The sequence below is a fragment of the Ambystoma mexicanum genome, chromosome 6p, assembly GCF_040938575.1.
Source record: "Ambystoma mexicanum isolate Mex_15411 chromosome 6p, UKY_AmexF1_1, whole genome shotgun sequence".
In the NCBI taxonomy this organism is placed as follows: Eukaryota; Metazoa; Chordata; class Amphibia; order Caudata; family Ambystomatidae; genus Ambystoma; species Ambystoma mexicanum.
Window position 1 is genome coordinate 164,817,993 of NC_090935.1, and position 25,049 is coordinate 164,843,041.

Below are 25,049 nucleotides of genomic sequence, written 5' to 3' on the forward strand. Positions count from 1 at the left end.
TATTGAGTGGTGACTGTCCAGGATGGAGGCACGACAATGGTGCAACAACACCTGCATGAGGCCCAGCTCATGCAGGATGCACTGCAAGCCACCGCCCGGAAGTCCACACATGCACAGGGCAGAGCCATAGGAGTCATTTATCATATGGCATGACGTGTCATGTCATCCCTGGTGGAGTCAATATCCGTGTTGTTGCAGGCAGTGGTGGACCAATTGCACATGCCCATGCCACTGGCTCCATCCACAAGTTCGACTACAGGGAGTTCCCTTCCAAGCAGCCTAAGGCGTCGATCTGAGCGGCTGACTCGTCCAGCTGAAGGGCACACCCCACAGCCGAAAAAGGGGACAAAAACAGAGATTAGGTGTGTATGGGGAGGAATAGTTGGGGAGGGGGTGTGGGGAGGGATAGTTGGGCAGGGGGTGTGGGGAGGGATAGTTGGGGAGGGGGTGTGGGGAGGAATAGTTGGGGAGGGGGCGTGGGGAGTGATAGTTGGGGAGGGGTTGTGGGGAGGGATAGTTAAGTGGGATAGTAGAGGGAGTTAAATCATTTCACCATTGTTAATATTTTTTTCACAATATATTCGGTGCTGAAAAAGAAAACATGACTGGACATTGATCTTTCAGTGTGAGTGTATTTATTCATGTACAGTGCCCAGTGCCCAGTGTGCTCAATTTATTGTGCCATGTGTGTAACAGGTGCTCAAAAGTAGTGATCTATAAGGTCCCCACGTGTGGCACATCCATCCCTGCCATCGCAGCACTGTGCAATAGCCTCCTCATCATCAGTGTCCTCCTCAGCCTCTGGTGGCAGCATGTCCATGTTGGGGGGTAGCGGGGTATTGTGCCTGATGCACATGGTGTGCAAAATGGCACATGCAAGCACAATCTTTCCAAACTTTTCAGGGCTTACATCATCGCTCCCCCTGATCGGCTGAGGCAGCGGAACCTGGCCTTCAACAGCCCAAAAGTCTGCTCAATGGTGCAGCGCGTACGTACATGGGCACGGTTGTATGCCTGCTCATGGATGTTCCAGGGCTGCCTGACAGAGGTCATTAACCATGGCATCAGGGGATACCCAGCATCACCTGTACGGGAGCAACAGAAAGTGTACATGTCAATTTCCTGGTCATATCATGTTGGCACAGGCTGTATAGCGTTAATTTGAGTAGAATAACATGCACAATCAAAATTGTGTGTAGCTAGCATATCTTTATTTTCGTGCACCAGAAGGGCACCCTGTCAGTATGCATGTGGGGTGTGTGTTGTGCAGTTGCATTCACATGGACCATTCATGCACATCATGAGCTTCATCACCTCTCGTACAGCTGACACACATGAGATTGATGTATGTCAGATGGGTGTCACAAATGAAATTCTAACTTGTACCACGGTACTCTTAGCATGTAAATGACATGCAAGTGTGGTTTTGTGGTACTAACAGTATGCAGTCTACATGACAACTCCTATAAATAGACATGCTTTTATGTCGTACCCCATATGACATAAACACATATTGATAATATATGTGTGTGTGGTGAGGGTTAATATCTACAAAAGTGTGGGGGAGGGTATTTAGGGGTCCTAAACAAGAAGAGTCCCCTCGCGCAAGGTCTGGCTGACTTGCACGATTGTGCCAGAGAAAACTGTCTCGAGGACAAAAGTCTAAAAATCAAGGACAACACGGAGGCATACCTTAATTCCCCACACAAAGTCTTTGAAGAGGACAAGTGTGAGGGAATGCCCACTGTCTATGTGGATGGATGCTCTTACCATGTTGACAACGATGGGGAGAAAGAACTGGTGGCTGGCGTAGGGAATGCATGGGTGAAGGAGTTTCCAGAACCCTCTGCTGGATACAAAATTGGTCCCCGAAGTAGTAAGGTGGCAGAATTGATGGCTGTGCATCAACCCATCCTCACTGCTGTCCAACATCAACTCCACGAACTGGTCATAATCACAGATTCTGATTATGTATGGAACGGGTTCGTGGAGCATCTGGTTAATTGGAAAACCAGAGGCATGTTATGTGCTAACAACAAACCCTTGAAACATGGGAAGTTGATCCAAAACATTGATGATCTGGTCACCTCGAATGAGATGACCATCTATTGGAAAAAGATCAAGGGTCATTTCAAAGTAGAGGGACCAGACAAAACTGGAAATGACTTAGCTGATCAGCTGGCCAAAACCGGGACCATCCAAGGGGATCTAATTGAAATAGAGTCCCTGTTGGGGGAAATCCAGGTCACTGCTATCACTAGGTCCCAGACAAATGCTCACAATGATCTTTCAACTGCCCAATGGAGTAAGGAGACCACTGATGCTGATTTGATTACAGCTCAGAAGGGGGATCCAATCATTGGTAAGTTTTACCAACACCTTGAGGACCCTGAGAACTTTCCCCTGACGGATACCGATTACATTGGGAAAGAGGACCTAAGAGTGTTGATGAAATGTCCAAAAATGTTCCGAATCCAAGACGGCTTGGTGGTAAGGAAATCCAAAGCTGGCCACGATCAGTGGGTGGTTCCTACCTCATTCCGAAGCCTGATGTTAAGTCACGCCCATGATGCTGCCACCGCCGGTCATAGGGGGTTTCACACAACACTGGAAATCTTAAGAGAGGTTGCCTACTGGCCACACATGGGCCAGGACCTCAACCAATATTTGAAGGGTTGTCTTGTGTGTGCACAATTTCAGCCAACATCCCTCACACACCGGGCGCTTCTCCAAAAGAGGGGAATGACACTCCCATGGTCAGATTTACAAATCGACTTTGTAGGCCCCGTGATTCGCTCCACTAGGGGGAATAAGTACATGTTGACTGTGACATGCTTGTTTACCAAGTGGGTGGAATGTCTCCCAGCCCCAAACTGCAAGGCAGAAACGGCAGCTGTCTTGATGATTAACCACATCTTTTCCCTTTTTGGTCTACCTCAAAGGATTGAGTCAGACAGAGGTAGCCACTTCACCAGTGAAGTAATGACAAAGATGTGGGAGATACTGGGGGTCAAAAGAAAGCTACATATTGCTTACAGGCCAGCTTCTTCTGGGGCAGTGGAGCGATATAACCGAACCATTGTGAGCATATTAAAGAAGTTTGTGGCAGATTCTAGGCCAAGTTTGGATATCCGATTACCTCTGGTCCTAATGGCCATCAGATCTACCCCTTCATCTGCAACCAAAATGTCACCATTCGAGTTGATGACTGGACCGGGTCTATTTATACAATTTCCAAAGGAACCAGGCCAAACAGCGAAAATTCTTGCCTACATGGAAGGGACCGTTTGAAATTATAGACAAGATCTCCCCTGTGGCCTACAAGATCTGCATCCCCAAAGGCGGTTTGGCAGAGGGGGAAGACAAGTGGGTCCACATAAACCAGTTGAAGTGTTGCCATCCCAGGCACACTTTGCAGCAACTGGAGGAGTCCTCGGTAATCCCAGAGGGTACCCCTCCAGAGTAAATTAATTCCAACCCTAAAAGATCCTACATATAGCCTATCAAATTCTGTGTTTCTCAAGTTTATGTGTTCCTGTCTCGTAATTTAAAAAAAATGTGCATGTTCATATCTGTTGAGTTCTAAAATATATATGCCACCCCACTATATCAATGGTGGGGGAGAAATGTCCATGAATAGGTATTGCCGCTCTTCCTTTGTCATCCTTGGAGAAAGAAAACCTGGAGACTGGCCAAGGAGGACGATCCGGAGACCGGGAGCAGAGACCCAAGGGGCCCGGTGTACCGCCCAATATTCCCATCAGGACCGGCGAGGAGAACCGATCGATCAGTACCGGATGGAGGAAAAGATGCTGAACTGTGCCATTTGCAGAATTGGAAGAAGATTATGCGGACATACCAGTGCGTGGGTCATCACCTTCTGTGCACCCGACTCCCCATCGACTCAAATTCAAAGTGCAGTCGCGTGGAGGGGCTTTGTTGGGTGTTCTGACCCACGTTTGAGCTATCATGCTGCAACATTTGGTGCTGTGGGCTTAGAAAATCCAAGATGGCCAAAAAGCCCACATGTGCGCCAAAATTCAGGAGAACCACGCAGTTTGTGCACACTAAAATGGTTGCCTACCTTGCCACCCACCAATGCGAGCAGGATGGGCCGGGGTGCCATGAGTGAAATGTGTGCCAAAGGAAAAAACGCACTTTAGAATCACCTTTTGTTTCTCTGAATGCCAGCTCAAAATGCCTATTTTCAAACATTGCAACACATCCAAAAATCTCACTGAACACCAGCGGACATCTGGCAGAATGAAGTATGTGTGCATACTAAATCTGGGAAGATGCAGAGCCCAAAACAATGTTCATAACAAAACTGGCTGAGCTATGCATGTCAGCAGCCTAACTGAAACTGGATTAAAACCACCAAAATCGAAATGTTTAAATTAACTGAGTGACCTACTTTTGAGTGTCACATAGTTTGTAACTGTTAAAATGTCACAGTTTTGAACTTAGAATCAGCATTCTAGCGGCATATGTAAAAATTGTCTTGGCTTAAACTGGGGAACAAAAAGTGACATTTTACCTGAAACCTGGCTTAAGGAAACTGGAATTCTGCCAGACAGCTACCCCCGACAGGAGTGGGGGCTTGCCCAACAAATGCATTCCCAGGCCTGGCTGCATTCTGTTGCTCCTGCCAAAAGGAGGTCACACACTCTCTGATTGAATTACCAGGGGATTGCAAGAAACTAAAGAAAGGGCCCAGGCAGATGGTTTATTAGGATGGTGGTAAATGGCTTCCTTTTGAACAAAGCCCTGCCTTGACTCAGGCAGATGGTTTATTGGGGGGACCGTAAAACAGCTTCCTCTTGGCAGAAGCTGGGAGAGGCAGGGTCTCTGAGCTTGGCAGAAACTGGATAAACTGGTTTCTATACCATGTGACCTGAAAAGACACACCCCTGTTGGCCAGAATATGATTCTAAGAAAGATGTATAACTCACAGTGCGGACTTGTCAAAATTATTTAAATGATACCATAATTCTTGTGATTTTTCGGTGCACGTTTTAAGACGCGTTGGGAATTTGTGTGATGTTCTGGGGCAAAACCCCGCTATTTATTGACACCACAGACTCTGTGTTTAAGCTAGAGACATAGGAATTTACTGGAGTATGTATGGACAGGCCGTCTATATGTGTATAATTTTTAATGAAAAACCAATGTTGCAAAACCAGTTAAAAAACGCAAAATGTTGCCAGTTCTGAATGCGAGCTCTTAGAAACATCAGAGTTTGAACAGAGTATACCTCATGTGATCTGTGATGGGTGCATGTAATTTCAAACCACTGTGTATCTATGAAATATGTCTTTAGGTCAAATATAGATTTGTGTGTAATTCGACAGGGGAGTGTCCTTTCTGCAAGCCATTAAATGACATCATTCTGACACACAATCCTGTTCTCCAGTGAGAACGCAAAAAGAATTCTCCAACCTATCAGAACTCTGAAGGGTTTGGGCCTAGAAAGCTAGCCTCTCCACCCACTTTCAAAACACATAAAAAGAGACTGCTGGGACAGGTAGAGACATTCAATTCCATTTGCTGCGGAGCATGCTGACCGACGACTTCACATCCAGAGATCCTACACTTAGACTTCCAAGCTAAACAGAGACTACAGAACTTTGAACCAAGAAGGCCCACTGCAAGCAAAAGTATTGGTCAGCAGGCCCAAAAATCATTTGCAGACTATCAACAGCCGGGCGAGCTGTTTGAATTCCCTGCCTAGAACATTGCTGTGTCCGGAGAAAGCGGGACTAGGAGCCGTGCAGACCGGTGCTAGACCAGACCAGCAGAACCCAAGATCCAGGAGCAGTGCCGTTGACCCAGAAAACAGAGCTGTACTCGGAACCGGAGACCAGATCGCTGTGAAGTGCTGTGCGTAGTGACCGGATCCGTGACAAAGTCGCCTTCCTGTCCAAAATCTCTTGTGAGTACTCAGCAAAACTCAGAACCTATCCCTTAGTTTAATATGATATAATTCAATGTATTTAACCTAAGTAGAACTGTCACCTGTCATTTTCTAGCTGCAAGCTGTAACCTGTCGCTTTGAACTTTTAAAATTTCAAATCCGAAAAACTACCTTTATTTAATCTTCCGTATCTCTGGAACCGTTTGGGCTAGGAAATTGGTTTAACTTTCCTCTGAAATCTTAGAATCTCAGCTTTTCAACAAGCTTGCTACCCCTTATACTTTTGCCGTAACCACGATTCACGAACTTGCGAATTTTACCGCGATTTGCGATTTGGTTAAAAATCCAGCCACGTGTAACCATCAGCAGTCATCTCTTTCCTTGCTAAAAATTCGTTTGCCTCTTAATCACCATCTCTGAATCATTGCTAAAGTGAGTCTGAACTCATATTAACTAGATACCACTCACCCTGAACCTCCTGAAGGGAATTAAAAGTATTTTCAGCATATTTCTCGCTGCATTGTCACCATATTCAAAGCATTTTGCCTGTGTTTCAAAACTCCTATTGTTGTATAAGCTTGCTGGGGTGAACTGAATTACATTTGATTGCATTTCTAAGAACTGTGTGCTCTCCTCTTCATTTCCTTACATTGCATAAGTGGGGGAGTGGATTGCCAGAGAAAAGTGATTACATTGTTTTGTTGAAATCATATTGAGTATTTTCTGTATTGCATTTTCATTCAACATTGCATCTATCTGAAACTAGATAAAGCATTCTCTACCACCTTATTCTTCTGTTCCTATTCCCAAGCGTGCTACCTCATCCTTTATACTACTCCTGGGTAATCAAATCAGTTTATTAGTAGAACATTACCCATTGTTGTTAACTGCTCATGTTCTGAAGTGTGATATTAATTATTAATTTATTATAAAGTGTGATATATATATATATTGTTTACATTCTCAAATAAACCGTTTAAACTTGCAAAACAGAACTACTTCTTGGCTCAGTGGGGTCAGAGGGGTTCCAAGAGAGGGGTGTTATATAGGGGTAGTCATCCAGAGCTCATGAACTGGACAAAAAGATATATCAATAAGGGTTTCCATTCAGTATCCCAGACTAGGCATTGACTTAGCTGTAGTGCTGGATTGAATCCTCTTACAGGCACAGCCCATTGGGTCCACCTGTGCTGATTTTGAGCACCTGTGGCATGTTTCTACACACCAGAATCCACTTAAAGCCTGATCGTGATGCAGTGTTTCCGGCATCATTTTCACGTTGTTACTGGCACGTACATGCCTGTGATTGCATGTCCATGTACCACGGAATGTGCACTTGCTTACGACATGCCGGTAGCTCAGGCAGGGCTGCTGCGTGTCTCCACAGATACTGGCAACGGTGTTGCCACATGCGGTGGTTCACTTGACTCAGACTACGTATATACCGGCAGGTACGTATATACCGGCATTGCTATTTCCAGACCGGCGTACTTGTAATGAGGCACAGTGTATTTAGCACAATCGCCGTAGATGCAACAGGCTTTGCAACCACAGCGAGCACCATTGAATCTGCTGCAAGGGCAGTCACAGCACACACCCATGCAGATACAGCAACGTACAAACACGGGACAGTTACTGACACCTAGAGTAGGGGGTGTCGCTGTGGTGCGAGGAAGTCCTTTCACAGGCAAGGGAATAAGCATGAACCCACAATAGGACAGCTCACAGGGTGACCTGATGTGTTCAGTACTATCGGTGACACCAAATCCTCAAAAGGAACCAAGGGTTGATGTTAACATAGGAGGCAAAACCTTTTCTTTTTTAGTAGACACTGGGACAGCTCACTCATGTATACGAGAGGGAAAATATCCGTTATCGGAAATGCCATGAATGCTCAGGGCTTCTCTTGAGCTATAAGTAGAGTTCCTTTTACTGATGAATTACCAGTCTCAATAGGAGAGTGTGACATGTCTGTTCCATTATTGTATTCAAGGTAGACACCGGTTAATATTCTGGGCCGAGATTTCATGACGAAGCTTAACATGATGATTTCCTTTAGATGAAGGCATAGTGTGTTCCACTCCAAGGATACATTATTTAAATGTGGGCAAATTTATCATGACATTTACAGGGCAAATAGCTCTGCGAGGAATGCCAATGGAGCCAGAGGTCTTTCTTTATGGGGTAAGCATTTTGTTGACATGGCTACCTGGTTTAATGGGAAAGATTATGAGGATACCTGATGAGTTTTTGTTCAGGCCACATATACCTATGGACAAAGAGGGGAGACAGGTTATTCCCTTACAGCCACAGGTAGCCGTAGTGCGAGGAGAATTGGCCATGCTTGAAGGATTTGATGACGAGGCAGGCCATGGAGAACAGTGATTGCTATTGGAGAAGGGTATAGATTGACTGACATCACAGACGAAGATATGTTTAAAGATGATTTTTCAGATGATGAAGCAGTATTTGAGATAAGTATTAAATACTGGATCAAAACAGAGAGAAGGGAGATCCCACAGCGAATGGCGATAATGCAGCAACACCCAGCATTTTTTGATGAAGACATGGAGAAAGTGCCAACCTCTCTCCTTATGGACTACAGGCCTCTATGACGTAGGCTTGTTGAGGGGTTTGGGAGAAGTTAAGATTTAGCTTTAACCATTAGCAATTTTACCTCGAGCAAGGCAGTACTCAATGTCTCGAGAGGTGGATGAGGATATTTTTAAGACTATGGGCCTCATCACGAGTTTGGCAGTAACCCTTAAATCCGGCGGTAGCACTGTTACCACTGGATTTAAGGGCCCACCAAATCAGGGTTTCGGCGGATTTCTCCCCAGCTCTGAGTTGGGGGGAAATCTGCCGAAAATTCGCACTCATACCACCAGCGGGAAATCCGCCGGCGGTATGAGCGCGAAATTTCCCCATTGAGCCCAATGGGGAATGGGGCATTCCCGAATGGGCTCAATAGGGAATGGGGATTTCCAAATCTGCCAAACCTGTGATCCGGTGCTAATAGCACTGGTGGGTTTGGCGGTAGGGCAGATAGCACCAGCGCTATTAGCGCCGGCGTTACCGCCCAACTCGTGATGAGGTCCTATATCAGCTATGATGGAACAAGGTATCTCGGTGAGGTCAGCGTCACTGTGTAAAACTGCCTCTAGTTCCTAATCCTGTGATGATTTTATGTAGTATCCCTACAGAGGCACGCTATTTCACAGGGATTGACTTGAAAAATACGTTCTTCTCAATCCCGTTGCATAAGAACTCTGAAGAACTCATGTCATTTACGTTTCAGCAGACTAAACTGAAGAGTAGACATTTGCCCCAGGGGTAATGCAAGTCACCATCGATCTTTAACAGAGTCCTGCAGATGGACCTAAGCAATATTGATTTGCAGTACGTAGATGACATTTTAGTTTGTAGCACGACAGAAGATGAGTGCAAAAAAGATTAAATTAAGTTAATGACTTTCCTTGCAAACAAGGGATATAAAGTAAACAAGGAGAAATATATTGTCAGGATGAGTTGTTGTAAATGGGCCAGTTCATTTTGCATAAAGGAAGAAAGATACACCTAAAAGGGCTGAGGCAATTACGAAAACACCAAAACTGCACATGATAAAGAAAATGCAGCAGTTTCTGGGATTGTGTAACTATGTTAGAGCATGGGTAATTGATTATAGTTCATACACAAGACGCCTTGTGCAGGCTTAAACGAAAGTACAAGTGAACAAGGAGAAAATAGCATGGTCTGAGGAAATGGAGAAAGGGTTTGAGGAATTGGAAAAAGCTATTTGTACAGCTCCAGTTTTAGGACTTCCTAATCATTCTGTGGAGTTCTTCCTGTTTTCTCACACAAATGGAACAGTTATGACAGCGGTGCTTACACAGAGGACTACATTTGAGTACAAACCTCTGGCATACTATAGTGGGATTGTAGATCCAGTTATGAGAAGACACTTTCCTTGCGAACAATCAGTGGCAGCAGCCACTTTCTCTATTGAGAAGTCTACAAGCATTGTGATGGGGTGTTACATGACTTTATTTGTTGACCATGCATTGTTTGCTGTTTTGGAGAAACCTAAGGGTACACTGACATCTCAGAGGGCTTCTATGTATGAGGTAGTTATACCCAGTCCAGCGACTAAAATAGTCAGGTTAAAATAGTGAACCCTGCCACGTTTGTAGCCGAATCTGTGACAGTAGATTAGCAAGTGCATGATTGCTCAAATTACGAAGAGTTCTATGACGAGATCCTGTCGGGGAGAAGCTGGACCCCCCTCCCCCCAGGGCAGTGGGGGGCCAGCAGCCATACCCTCACCAGCTATGGGAGGCCCCAACACCTCCCATATGGCCCCCAGAAATGCAACAGAGTGCCAAGCAGGCAGCAGCATGTTTTCAAATTGCATTTATTTCTAGGCAAAGAAAAAAGAAAAAAGCCAAAGAAAAGCACAGAGCATCTTGCATCGCGAGTTCAGGCGCCGTCTCCCCCGGAGCTGTCTTGCAAGTAAGTTTTATAATCACACTGCAGGCTGACCTCACAGAATTGGATCAGCTCCCAGAAACCTATCTCCTCCTGTTATTGGCTCCAAAGTGGTGGGTTACATATGTAGCCCTTATAGAGAGCCTGATAATTGGATATTAACCTCCTGCGTCAGTGGGTTGATTTAGCTGTGCCAGCCCCCATTACCTAATTCTAATCTTGTTGCAATGTGACTTTGTTCCCATAACTTTTAGCTGAACAAGCAGTTCGCACCTGGGCTCTGGCTTGTTACAAGTTATGTTTCAATGTTGTGCGTGTCCTTGAGAAAATGTCTTTCTTTCCCAGAAAGAAAAAAAAACACACTGTGTTGCCGTGATTTATTCGCATTTGTGGATAATTAAAAAACGTCTGTCTGCAGAAAGCAATTTTATCTTGAATTTGCGGCCTTGGCAGTTCGAATGTTTTGCGAGGAGTGTTGATAAGGCTCCCGCTGCCAGTGTTCAGTGAGTGAAATGAACTTAGCTGTAATTTTCCTGAAACATAGCTTTACACTGTGCATTTAGACCATGTTAATTCATATAGGCATTTGCAAGCCTTTAAACAGGGATTTTTGTGTTTGTAGATTCTGATATTGCAGCATTGATTCTAATGTAGCATAGAAGTTGCACTGTTGGTGAAGTGGGTGTGTTTCAGCATATTTGTCACCCATGGGTGCGCTGGGGCCTGGTTCAAATGATAAGTGCGCTCCTTGTTCTTCCTGTTGTTCTTTTATGTATGCGCTTGGGGTGCAGGGGCATGGATTTGGTCTCGATTTTCCCTCTTCAGTCCCCCCTCTGGTCGACTTTGTCGACCACACCACCAAGCAACATTCACCTCCTTCCAGTCTGCATATCTTTGTCAATTCCTTGAAGTGTCCATAATTTTCTGCATTGTTGTTGATGAACAGTACATATAGGAGTGTTCCCCTTCTGTGTTCCACCACACTCACTTCCCTTCGTACTTCCTCTGATCACAGGGAGTGGCCACCTTTATTACTGCTGGAACCATGTTGCGCACCGCTATCTTAGTCCGGCTCTTCCTTTCACCATGTCTCTTATTTGAATTCCGATGTCTTCTTCTGTTGTTCTCTTGCAATGTATCTCTATCTTGCACAATGGTGCTGTGCTCGGTACTCGTCCTTCCGTTATCACCTTCAAGCAACCAGGCAGTCATGATGTCATCCATCACCATGCAAGCACTAGCTAGTTCTTTGCTTTCTCTTTTCAGATGCATTTTTTGCTGATCATTCTTTGGTATGCTGGTACTGCACCCACTCATTCTTCTTTCTCGCTCGAGAAGTAATTCCCCCCTCTTTTTACTTCTCTGTCTGTTTCTCTTCTTCCGTTGTTTTCCATCTTGGTGAATGTGTCACTCTTCACATCTTCCTTGGTCATCACCAACAAGGGCATGCTGATGCGCACCAATGAACACTCTCCTCCCCAATTCAGTGGTAGTTTCTCTTGATCTTTGGATGCATGTGCTCAATAGTAGTCCATAAGCAGTGATGTTCCTGCTCTCATCTCGCAACTTCTCTCAACCTTCTCTCATCCAGCATGATTGTCCACTTCTTGTCATTGTTGTGCTGGTAACATAACGTTGGTACCTTAACAGTATACGTCCTTCTTCAGTGACCATCTTTGCTCTTTTCTCCCACTCTGTTAGGCACTTATCATATTTTTGTCTTTTTCCTTTTATTTTTTCTTCTCTCTTTTTGTTTTTCTTTCTTCTTTTATTATTTATTTATTTATTTATTTATTTTCAATCTCAATGTTGCTGTCTTCCCTTGCAATCTTCTTCGCACCTTGTCATACATGGGTGTCGTGCTCTGCTGTAGTAATTTCTGTTGTAATCAATTCTCTTCCGGCATATGTTAAAGAACAGTCAGGACAGCTCTCTCCAGTGGTGTCCCTACCAATTTTGTACATGTGTGCATGTTGTTGGTCACTTCTGATATGTGTGTTATGTGTATGTTTTACTCCCTTTGTGTCTGCCCTTAACTCTCTTTACTTTAGCAGCAGCTTTTCCTTACCCACTGACGCCGTAACTGTTCCTGCTTAGGTTAGGGAATGTTAGCAGGGGATACAGCGGTAACGCTCATTATTACAACTAATTTTCAAATTACCACCCCCATTATTTCGTTCATCATTAATAGTCCCATCGTGAAGGTAAAAGTCCTTATTTGCGTGCCCATAACCACTTACGCTGCTGGGTCCTTGCAGCTGATGAGATGATAAAGTTGCCCGCCTGAAAATCGCAAGAAAAGCGTTAATACGTTAGTACTTGTTAGTAACCTCAAGCTCCGCGAACTAAACAATCACTAAGCGCAAAAATCAAACCTTCCCCTGGACATTTCGTGTTTTCAAAATTTCTCAATATGGGTAGGGAAAATCTTGGGCTGTTTATTCAATGCAAGCAAGGAAATATACTTCAGGGAAACATGCTCTAAGGGGTCTGAGGTTCTTGATAGGGTGGGAATTGAGTGGGGAATGCTACACAATGTTTTAATCAGTAGGCCTCACAGTTTCTAATGGAAGATAACATTAAGGAAATTTCCTACACATTTCTAACAGCATACATACGCAACAACCTGCATGTGCGGGGAAAAGAGAAGAAACAAAACAGTGTTACAGCTGTAGGTGCAAAAAATGTAATATGAAACTCAATTAAACTTTGGAAATGCGTGTGTCGGTCCCTATTCTAGTTGCTAGTGTGCGTTGGACCATGGGATGGCCATGTTTCCCTAACTCGGGAGTGTTCGTGCTATTTTGCAGTTCATGAAAATCTCTTGCGTTGGCCCTGTTGATCGTTGCTCCCTCGTTGCCAGGGTGGCCACCGCTTTGTAGGGCTTGACGCCTTACACTTCTGACAAAGTCTGTCAGGAGGGGAAAATGTCCCACTGTAGTCCATAGCCATTGGGTGTTGGTTGTCCGTTGTCTTCAGGCCTGCCCTGGGTCCTTTGTATCTGGCGAGAAATGAAATGGAAGCGCTTGAGACCTGAGAATTTACATATTCTTCAATTTCTTGACCTAACCTCTCTGCACTACTCTCACACTATTCAGTGTCCTAGTGGGAGGTGCCAATGGTACACCAATGGTACATCCTGTCACCACCTGGTGGCGTTCAATGGCGGTCTGACTGTAAATCATTACACAATTCGGAATGTACCCAGAAAATTGGTAGGCACTTAATTTATGTGAAGATACTCATTACACACTTGGATCATATATATGCAATTTGGGTGCTAGTGTACAAATGGGCCTTTGGATCTTTATATTTACTGTGCTTTTGTTGTAAGCTGTTTATAGTGCGTGCCTTTGTCCCGTGGGGCATCAGGCACTGACAAGCTAAATAGGGAAACATCAGGGTGGTAAATTTGTGATATAGGGTGGCTGTGTTTCTAAATTAAGTGCACCATGTTACTTAGTTAAGATAATCGCAGGGTTTTTAAAACTTTTTTTTTTTTTTTTCTATGGCTCCTCTCTCACTTCTCAGGGCGTGCCTCGCAGTGAACTGCAGGCACTTTAAGCTGGTACTAATGAAATCCGCTACCAATTTACTCCCATTCTCTCTATCCCACCCCATGTCCACTTTTTAAAGCCTACCTACTCTGTTAATTACTCATTTAGTCTAGTATTTTATTACTCCACTACTGTAATTACTGTTACATTTAAACAATATATATTTCTAATTACTGTTACATTTAAACAATATATATTTCTCCCCCCAATATCTGCTCTCAAATTTTAATACAACCATTATGCTCCAGTTCGTGCAGCAATGACCTCTTTCCCTATGTGTGTTGGCTAATGCATTTGTGCCAGTGTTATTTTCAAAAGCGCTAGTGGCAGTACCACTTGCACTGTTATTTTGTCGCCAAATTAATTCTGTTGGGAACATGGATCATCCACCCTTTACCCCTATTTCTCTCCTCCTGTGGTGAACTGTCAATGAAATGTAGGCCTCCCCCCTCAAGTGCACCTTCTTCCACCTTGTGTGTCTCATTTAATTGTTCTGTGTTAATCGTGTATTCATGAGCCCAGTCTCCTCACTGAAAGATGTGTGCTCAAAATGTAGCTAAATGTACTCTCTTGTGATGCGCTATCATTATGCACCCCCCTCTGTACCGTGCACCCCCATTATTCTTAAACAATCTTCCTTACTTTCAACATGTGTATGCCTGGTGTTTAACAAGTTATGGATTTCTCTGTTAATAAGGTGGTCATATCCACATTGCTCATGATGTCACAAATGTCTCTTCCCTAATGCATGGCCTAGTCACCCCACTGTCACCCAGAAAAGAAAATGTTTTGATACCTATCACCACCCCTATGCAATTGTCCTCTGCATTATTGAGTGTGCGTGAGTGTGTGTGTCGGCGCGTGTCTCGCCCGCTCTGTCGGGGAGGTGGAGCATTAGTGCGTGTGGCAGAGTGAGTCAAATCAAGTTTGTCTTGGGCTGTCCTATTAGCGGTATAATGTCAATCTATGTCCTTTGAAAGATTTGTTCCCCATCAGGAAGACCCCACCCAGTCATGTAACCGGTACCATTGCTATTGTGTCAGTGTTCTGTATGGGTGCTGGCTGCTGTGCAGTGCCCCTGTGTTGTTATTCTAGTCAGTCCTGGGGTAGTGGTGCTGTGTTGTTATTCTAGTCAGTCCTGGGGTAGTGGTGCTGTCATTTGTTGTGTCTGTACATGTAGTGGTAACAGTACCTGCGTTGGTGCTTGTGGTGTCTGCTGAAATGATCCCATCCTGCCCCATGTATCCTCCCCACATGGGCGGTGCATATTGTGGTGATTGTTGACACTGCTATTGTCATTCTTGTGCGTGTGTGTTGAAGCTGTTTTTAACTGCCCCTCCCATTGCATACTTTAATGATATATTTTGTGCCTACTTGTCCTCATCTGCCTTTCTCTGCCCCTGTGTCATCAAATATTACACTCCCGGAGGTTCAGAAGGGTGAGTCCCCTCTTCCCTCTGCTCGTGCTGGTTCAGCATCAGCTGACCCCTCGCATTTTCCCTTTCCTTCGTGCACACAGTTCAACTGTAGCATGTGCTTTTAAAGCTATTCCCGTGTAAGTGCTGTGTATGTGTGTCCTTAGCGATTGCTGCACGCTTCTGGAGAAGCCGCCTATGAGCAGCCATGGTCTTTTTAATTTACCTTCAGTACTTTTTAATCTTTGCACACTATGTTTTACTGACTTATTTCAGCATGGAAGCTGTGTGCTACACAACAAGTGAAGGGGAGTCCTTTCTGTATTGTGTGATACATTTTACCTCTATTCAATTCGAAAATTTCGATAGTCCGCTGTTCAGGGAGCAAAAGTTAGAAGATAATTGAAAATTTTTTCAACTTCTGTGAGCCTTCTTGGCTCCGCACCTTAGCCAGTGCACTCCACGTGCAACCCATCTTCACCAAACCATTGCCTTCTCCGGCACACCCCCACAATCTTGCGCATGTGTCTTCCACACACCGCCTCTTGGTCACCTATTCTCCAAATCCAAAACCACACCACTATCTCCTCACCATCAAAACTTTGTGTCCTTATGCATCAATCTGAAGGTGACGTCACCAAACTAAAAACACAATGCAAATGAAAAGACAAATGTGCATACACAGAACAATAACCCATTTCTCCCAACCCCACAAAAAATCCCAAAATAAAACCCCACAATCCCCACAGCTGTCTTCCTGTCTCAACTGGAACAAGGTAAACCACAATAAAACTCTTATAATTGGACTGCACCCACTGCGTCGCCTAGTGTCTGATACGCTCCTCACCAGGGGACCTTAACCAGCCAACTATCTTCCACTCACTGAACTAAACGCTCAATAAGCAGGGAACCTCATCTACTCATTGATCTATAACGTCAATTCATAGGAAATCCAGACCCTGTACATGAAATCACCATCCAGACCAATCAGCGCGGCACTCCTGTTCTAGACCAATCAGCGCGGCACTCCTGTTCTATGTGTAGGGAGTCACTACCCCACCCAATATGCTCAAAAACACAAGAAGGGACCACTGCCACCACCCCAGTCCCAACTACAATTCACGTGCCAATCACTACCAATGCGCTGAATTTTGTGACAATGTACAATCACCCACCACCCAATTTACAATCCCTCCCTCAGTTTCTACCCAAAAAAAAACAAAACACTTTAACATTTCTACTTTAAACATTTCCCCCCCCTCAGAGCCCATGTTGCTGGTTTACTTACATTTTCCTATGCTGCACTGGCAGTTGCACCACTGCTGGACACTCCCTCAATGCGCTTCACCGGACCCCTTCTCCTGCAGGGCTCTCACCTGCCCTCAAGCGGGGTATTTCCAACTGGCCCCCGAAGCCTTTAGCCGGTTACGCGTTTTTCCGGTGGTCTTCAGGTGCAGGCGAGGGTCTCACAGCTTCCTTGAGTCGGCGGCAGGGAGCTCAGTCCACCGCAGGGTTTGCGCAGGCAGAGCTCATTCACCCATGTTACAATGAGCAATGAGCCTCACAGAGGGCACCAACTTGTCGGGGAGAAGCTGGACCCCCCTCCCCCCAGGGCAGTGGGGGGCCAGCAGCCATACCCTCACCAGCTATGGGAGGCCCCAACACCTCCCATATGGCCCCCAGAAATGCAACAGAGTGCCAAGCAGGCAGCAGCATGTTTTCAAATTGCATTTATTTCTAGGCAAAGAAAAAAGAAAAAAGCCAAAGAAAAGCACAGAGCATCTTGCATCGCGAGTTCAGGCGCCGTCTCCCCCGGAGCTGTCTTGCAAGTAAGTTTTATAATCACACTGCAGGCTGACCTCACAGAATTGGATCAGCTCCCAGAAACCTATCTCCTCCTGTTATTGGCTGCAAAGTGGTGGGTTACATATGTAGCCCTTATAGAGAGCCTGATAATTGGATATTAACCTCCTGCGTCAGTGGGTTGATTTAGCTGTGCCAGCCCCCATTACCTAATTCTAATCTTGTTGCAAAGTGACTTTGTTCCCATAACTTTTAGCTGAACAAGCAGTTCGCACCTGGGCTCTGGCTTGTTACAAGTTATGTTTCAATGTTGTGCGTGTCCTTGAGAAAATGTCTTTCTTTCCCAGAAAGAAAAAAAAACACACTGGGTTGCCGTGATTTATTCGCATTTGTGGATAATTAAAAAACGTCTGTCTGCAGAAAGCAATTTTATCTTGAATTTGCGGCCTTGGCAGTTCGAATGTTTTGCGAGGAGTGTTGATAAGGCTCCCGCAGCCAGTGTTCAGTGAGTGAAATGAACTTAGCTGTAATTTTCCTGAAACATAGGTTTACACTGTGCATTTAGACCATGTTAATTCATATAGGCATTTGCAAGCCTTTAAAAAGGGATTTTTGTGTTTGTAGATTCTGATATTGCAGCATTGATTCTAATGTAGCATAGAAGTTGCACTGTTGGTGAAGTGGGTGTGTTTCAGCATATTTGTCACCCATGGGTGCGCTGGGGCCTGGTTCAAATGATAAGTGCGCTCCTTGTTCTTCCTGTTGTTCTTTTATGTATGCGCTTGGGGTGCGGGGGCATGGATTTGGTCTCGATTTTCCCTCTTCAATCCCAAGGGTGAAGTAGAATGCTCTAGCAGGCGGGACGGTTCTCTTTATTGACAGTTCTTCAAAAATTGAGCAAACTGATGAGGAAAGGCATTCAGGTTCAGCTGTGGTAAGGCACATAGCTAATGGAGAATTTGAAGTGATAGAAATGCAAGACTACTGTCTCACTTTTTGCCTGCAGAATTGATGGTGCTTATTGTCAGGCTTGTGAAACATGAAGGACAGCAAGTGACGGTGTATAGTGACTTTGCCTATGTGACGTCAACCGTGCATGCATGGTTAGCATGTTGGAAAAGCATAGGCTGCCTCTGAGCGGACGGCACTCCTGTGCAACACTCTGCATTATTGGACAGGCTTATTAAAGCACAACTCCCAGTAGCCATCGCAATAGTTAAATGTGGAGCACTGTTAAGACGGATTTCTGAACTCTGTCCTGGTGGCGCAGAAGTTCAGAAGGCCAACCTAATTACTTGGAACAGGGTAACCTCTGGACGAGCCAGACCAATCAAGGTAGCGATCGCGGCGGTCAAGACTAGGTCTCAAGAGGGGTGAGGGTGACTGAAAGCCCGCAATGAGCACACAAAGCAAGAGCGCTTACAAACTACTCCAAACAGTTGTTATATCAAAAATATATACACATTTATTTTAAGGCCTTTAAAATAATGACCGTAGCGAGAAAATCACAATATCACAATATTAAGCCAACACATACCATATCAACACAATATATATACAAATACGACAGTCGCAAGCATTAGAGGCACGAAATGTGTAGTCCACCTGCAAGGGAAGGAAAACAGGCAGTGCGATAACGCTTTAGACTCAGTTCGCCTTCAGAGGCACCTAACTAGATGGAAGTCCGAGCCCTGCGAAGTGTGGAGCCTTGTGCTCAAAGTACCTGCACACGCTGGTGCCAACGGGCAAAAGGAGAAGCTCTTCGGAGGAAGTCAGGCAGTTCGGGTTAGTGCACAACAGAAGAAGAACAGGTTCCGCGACTCAAGCGCAGCCTCCACAGCGAGCAGAAGCAGAGCGCGAGTACGGACAAAAGGGTGCTGTTTTTACACAGCGGGGAAAAGCAATGGGCTACTGCAGGAGGGTGACCAGATCCTAGCTAAACTACTCACCGGTCCCCGATGCAAGCAGACCCAGGCTTCTCCACGTTAGTTTCAGCAGCTGGCAGGTTCAGAACAGCCGGGAATGCCTCGTCGTCATGTAGAGCAAAAAGACGTCCCAATCGAAGAAACCTGCACAGTTTTGTCACCACCGCAGGGCAACGGAGCGGCCGTGTGTATCCGAGCCAAATGTACACTCCTCCCTTTAGACTTGGGAACGCCAAGTGTACGAAGCGTGGGAGAGTGACAAGGACTCGAAATACAACACAACCTGGCGGCAGTTACAGAGCAGGACTCCCTTGTAAGCTGGTCAGTCAACTGGATGGCCCAGAGACACTTCCGAAGGCTTACTTGGCAGGAGATGATGAAGTCGCCGGGAATAGCTGTTCCTGCTATTCCAAAGGTCGAAGCACCAGTACAGGCCTTCTGGTTCGATCAAAGGAGGAAAGGGTTTCACAGGACGACAGCAGTGCAAAGGAGGAGTCCTTCAGCGGGTCACCAGTGATTCCTCGGTCCAGCCTCTTGGTTGCAGGATACTTGGCTCCTGTATTCCTTCGTTCGTGAGAACTCAGGAGATCGACATGGTAGTGGTGTTTCCAGCCCCCTCTTATCCACGGTTCCCTTCGCGCCAAAACAGAGGGGAGCCAATGGGAGATCCGCTCATCAACACACACACCATACGCGGACCAATCACGGACCACGGTGGTCCCAGGCATTCACACCACCCTAGACTCTCTGGCACCCAGGATGTGTATTGGGACCAGACATCCCAGCCCACACCCTGGAGGCACACAAACGACATGTAGAAGCCCGCGAAAGCAACCACGTTTCGCGGGAAAGTACATGCCCAAATAAGGAAGGCCCCGGGTCGCTCGACCTGGGGAAGGTGAAGGGAGCAAGACGGTCAGTGGACAGGACAAAGGAGCCTCGTGGTCTGGCCATTTTGGGAGCCAGGCCACCATTTTGGGTTCAGTGCGAAAAACGTGCTCAGAACGCCAAAAGGAGCTCAAAATAAACAAAACGATCGCTGCCACCATTCCAGTCCCTGAATGACTTGCACCGATCAAAATACCATCCTAAAAGAGTATCTAGGGCCTGTAGAAGGCTAGAGACCCAAGAGAGCTGTAACTTAGCTTACAGTGCCCTCTTGTGTCATGTTGCACTAAAGCCGCAACATGATAGAAGAAACTACGGGAAACAGCGTTTCCCGGTACTGACTGTCTTAAGGGCATGTCAGTTTCCCCGTAAGAAAGGAGCGAAAGCCCAGAGGAGTGCGGCAGAAGGCTGCACTTCTCTGGCAAAGTCAAGAACAAGGTGAAAAACAACAGCAAAAAGTTTAGGGGTTGTCACATGGAAGGAAAATTACCTACAATTACGAAATCTTTCCTAACAAGCACATACTAAGAGAACTGATTTTACCTCACGCAGGAAGGAAGCCGCAGACGAAGAGGCCAAAAGGGTTGCATATTCTCCAGATATTTCTAGTTTTGATACTCCAGATGTAAAGGAAGAAATTGTCACAATTATGATTGTAAACAAAGGATTTAATCATTTGTCTAGAACAAAGTGGATGGAAGTTCAAGGCAATGTCCACAGCAAGAGAAGGAGCTATACACACAAAGGGGGTGTTCATTATCCCCCTCTGAAGCATTGTGGCGACAGGACAGCACTGGTAAACCGGTGATGCCTGTAGCCTTATTAAGTGTAGTGCTAGAACAGCTACACTACCCTGCACATTTAACTAGGGAAAGCTCTGCAGCAGCTTTTGCGGAGGACTGGTTCATACCAAATTTGTTTCAAAATGTTGCCTTTTATGTAGTAAATTGCATCATATGTCAAAGGTTTACAGCTGGGCACTCACTGTGAACGATCAAAAGAGTAATTCCTCGACCGAATGGTCGTTGACATAGGTATATGATAGTGGTGGTGTGTCCCTTTTCGAGATGGATTGAAGCTGGTCCATGTGCACACCTTGATGCCACTTTCACTGCAAAGTTTTTAGTCTGAGAAGTCTTTCCTAGATTGGGAGTATGTGAGGTGCTGAGATCCGACTATGGGCTCCATTTTGTTAATGAAATATTCAAAAAGATTTGCCTATTCCTGATCATAAAACACACGTTTTCTTCTGCTTATCACCCGCAAGCGAACAGGATATGTGAGAGACTCAAATGTCTTCTCAAGGAAAGAATCACAAAACTCAAATTGACACTGAAAAAGGGATGTCTGTATTGCCTACCCCTTGCATTATATGCATTAAGGAATCAGCCTGGGTCAGGCCACCACCTCACTCCCCATGAGTTAGTGACGGGGAGGCAAACACCCTTGTCTCCTCCTTCAAAGAATAGAAGTGATGCCCACTTCTGCAGAATTGTTAGGAAATTATCTAAATGCGTATTTGACATGTTTGACAGCTAGTATCTCTGTCATTTCAGATTAACTCAAGCAGAAGGGGTGTCGGTCTCAGGACACAGATAAAGACCATTCAGAAACCGAACCTAAAGAACTACCTGTACCTAAATAGTTTTATGGAGATTCCGTTCTGATACACAACTTCACTGGGAAGTGGCATGAGCCCCGTTTTGGTAGACCATACACTGTTGAGGATGTTACTCCCTCAGCAGTAAAAGTTCAAGAAAGGCGCACCTGGATACACTTGGGCGACGTGAAACTGTATGCTGGTGAGACCAATAAACCCCCACCCGATTCAGAAGCAAGACAAGAAGAGGCAGTTCAGCATGTGCAGACTCGATCGATGAGGAAGAAGGACGCTACGATTGCTGATTAAATAAATGCTTGTGTACATTTGGAATGTGGATTACTGGGGGCACTCTTTATAGATATTTTAGGAGTGAGAAAGTAACTGTTCTTAAGCCACAGGAATCCTTTATATGGGACTTTAGAAAGTACTGATGTGCTAAAAAAATGGCAGATCTCGATTTTATTTTTGATGATTGGAAGAGGGTGCAGTTCCCCAATTCTTTCCTCACTCTTCATTTGTATATTCAGAGCTTACACTGCTCTTGTTGGGCGTGGCACTAACATTCGTAACTTATGTGCAGGATCCGAGGTATTGCTATGCGATTAGGAGATTGTTGGCAGCGATAATTGAGCACATTCGGCAGCTACCTAAGCATGTAACAAGGCTGCCTGACTAAAAAGTTTTTTCCTTCCTTAAAAAGTAATACACAGGCACTATGTGGTCCATTGAGAATGGTGCAGTTCCAGAATATGAGTAGACTCAACGTTGTGTAGAGAGACGCAAGTGGTCGGGTCTCAAGTATTGGTGCATAATATATGTATGCTCAGCATTTATCATTATTTTTCTGTTTCTGCTAATCCATCCTGCTTACCTTGTTGGTTTCAGAAACATAGAAGTCCCTTTCATCCTCTCCACTCCAGTGACCTATGCAGAGGTAGATGTTGCAAGGAGACCGAGGCCACATGAGATTATTCCTACACCAGTGACACAAGTAAGGTCAACCATTTCTCCGACAAGTGTTCCTATGATTCCCCCTGTAGGAGGTATGATGACTGATATATTCCATGAGCATTATGCACGCATTCTTTTGGCAAGAAAGAGACCCAAGAGACGTGCAAGGGAAGATGACTATGAGTTAAATAATTATCTAGACAGTACAGCATATTTGGGGTACCTCTGAGGAGGATTGCTATGTTTGTGCTCTCCTACCTGACTCACCTTGCACTCTGCCATACAAGAGCTCAGTTCCATGGTCGAACAGCATCCTTGGTATGGGTGACAAAATGGTCGGCTCCAGAAGAAGATGATTATGTTCAAGATTTGAAGACAAGAGCAAGAGCACACACCAGAGATCATGTGATAAGATACGAACAGCCTGGAATGAAGTGAGCAGGAATCTGATTGTATATAAACAAGAACCTCAATTGTCAAGGAAAGACTGATGAAGAAATACAAAGATGTAAGGAAAGAGACTCTATGCAATAGAGGGTGAGTACACCTCACTTTGAATTTGGACATCTGGATACATGAAAGTATTCAATGCGGTCATCACGTGGCACCCAGCAAATTCTGTTGATACGGAAAAACATTTTGTTCCCAACAAATGTGTGAATTTCTCTTAATAACACAAATTGAATTGTAAGCACATTCATTCATTATTTTTACCTTTGGACTTACTTTTTGTCTTTAGTAAATTGTTTTTCACACTTTGAATTTGTGACTTCGATTGAAATGAGTAGGCAATTGATTTGCCCTTGTGTGCCCATGTCCTGTCCCCCGTATTTCTCGAAAGACCCTCTTCAATTGTACCTTATTGTGATCTTGTAGTCAAGATTAGACCAGGAGTGCCTGAAACACCCTTAATTATTTCAGTAATCATTCCAAATATTTCCCAACTGAAAGCAAACAATTGAGAGTGCACCTCTACCCACATCTCTTCTCTAGAGGGTGGTAGTCAGACAGAGGGACATCCTTTGTATAATGTGCCCTGGCTGCACACATACCAAGTGCCCCCAAGCACTCTACTACACTACTCTCACCACTGCCCTGGACTATTGTTCCCGAAGGCATTCAACCCAGAGCACTTTGGAATCATGCCAACGGTAAAAGGCGCTATTCAAATGCTCAATAACATAACATAACATAATGTAACATGACATAAAAGGCGTGGATGTGTATTAGTCCACAATCTGTGGACAATCTTCTAGAAATGTAACACATAGCAGTTTAGGCAGAATTATAGGGTAGAGATCTAGCAGTGTTGGCTATGTGGGTGGCTCGAGAGATGCTTTGGCAATCCTAGCAATCCTGGAATGCATGTAGACTTGAACACAGCACAGTCGAATTACGGTCCAGCAGGAGAGTTCCCAAAAGGTTTTTCTGGGACTATCAACTTAACTCCAGAAAGTGGTCTAATCCAAGATTTGCACATTTGAGAGGGTGAAAGTGGTTGGTAACAAAAGATGGGAGTGGGATCGGTGGTATTAATAAAGTAAAACATGCTTATCCTTGGTCCCTACGTATAGACGTAGATAATGCTTGTGTGTTCCTTGTTCTTCGCGGTTGACTTTTGAGGCAATGCCTTAACGCAGAGAGCCACAAGGTGGGATTTGGAAAAGGTTTTGCAGACTCTGTCTTGCACGCTGCTCATTACTCAGTCATATGGCTATATAATAGGGCAACATAAGGGAACCAGCTCTTAGGGTTTCTAATGATAACTATGTTCCTTATTTACATGAATATCGGTTTTGTTTACTACTTAGAGGCGTAGGATGTTCCTCCAGAGTAATTGTAATTATGAAGAGTGAATGTCACCCCCATCGCAGCCTCCTGAAGTTGAGGAACTACTAGTTACGTTACAGGGCAATCCCACTCAGAGGGGCTTTCCCTGCCAGATATGGCCCGATAGCCCAAGGGGATTGACTTGAGTGAAGCGGGGACCTTCATCAAGGACTTAGGGCCACTAACGCCAGGATAATATCCCTGGCGGGTCATCATTCCAATAGAACCCCAGCCAAAAAAATTTACTTTAGCTGAATGCTGTAGTCCCTAAAAGAAAAACTACAAACAAGACTGTCATTGGGGCAATAGTAAAAGGAGTTCCTGTGAGTCCATTTTCCATTTCCCTGGTGGTTTTCTGGAAGTGATGGGGCGGGTCTCTGAGGGTGCAGCTAGTGGCATGTGTTGGTGTTCAAAGCATGTAATTTGGTGGAGCCGATAGCAGGTGCAGGGATTTGATTAATCGGGTGGGTTTGTGGGGCCAGAGGTGGTGGGTGGTATAATAAAATAACAGCTTGTGGGAGAGGTGCCGGTGGCCCGGGCATGGAAAATTAATTTTGACTATCTAATAAAGTCTGCGTTTCTGGTCTTCTGATTGACTGGCAGACGTCAATGGGCGCTAATGTACTATGATACTGACCCATAGAGAATCCTTTGCACAGCCTCTTGCAGTACCGCTGT